This window comes from Chrysochloris asiatica, unplaced genomic scaffold (assembly GCF_000296735.1).
Source record: "Chrysochloris asiatica unplaced genomic scaffold, ChrAsi1.0 scaffold00063, whole genome shotgun sequence".
Taxonomy (NCBI): Eukaryota; Metazoa; Chordata; class Mammalia; order Afrosoricida; family Chrysochloridae; genus Chrysochloris; species Chrysochloris asiatica.
The window spans coordinates 10,887,429-10,888,107 of NW_006408581.1; the positions used below are offsets into that span (position 1 = coordinate 10,887,429).

The following is a 679-nucleotide window of genomic DNA, read 5'->3' on the forward strand; positions in this document are numbered from 1 at the left end:
GTCATTATGGGTTGAAATCTACTCAACGGCACTTAATACATATACATTGTTATTATTGTATATGTGACATCGAGTCAGTTTTGACTCATAGCGACCCTGTATAGGGTTTCCAAGAAGTGGCTGAGGGATCTGAACCATGACCTTGCGGTTCAAACTGACCCTGAAACCTAGTGCATTCAAAGATAGAGCCAACAGTGTATACATGTCTCTGGAGAATTTTTGTCATTTTTCTGTAGCATTGAGTCAATAACATTAATTGTGTAGGGAATCATTGAATTGGGCCCAAGAGTTCCTAGGAAGTAAACTTTATGGAAGTAGACATTTTCCTCCTGCAGGTCTACAACTTTCTCTTACCCCATATCCTGGTTTTAACCACAGTCTGTCAGTTAGAAGCCAAATGCTTAACCACTGTGCCACGAAGTTTTCTTCTCTGGAGAGTAGTTTAATAGAATTCAGAGGCATAGAACTATCTTCTATCTTTTACCAAACAAGCTGTCATCTTTATATTTAAAAAATAGCCAAACTATGGACAACATTGCGAAGTATGAGTATTACTGAACACTTAATCGTGCTCATGAGGAATCTGTACCTGGGCCAAGAGGCTGTTGTTTGAACAGAACATGGGAATACTGAATGTTTCAAAATTAAGAAAGGTGTGTGACAAGGTTGTATTCTTTCA

The 679-nt window shown here is 38.4% G+C and overlaps 1 protein-coding gene across 2 annotated transcripts in view; it reads right to left on the reverse strand.

Annotated features, from left to right (window-relative positions):
- Window positions 1–679, reverse strand: part of KLHL1 (kelch-like family member 1) — a 514,835-nt gene that overhangs the window by 103,556 nt on the left and 410,600 nt on the right. The window lies entirely within an intron of this gene.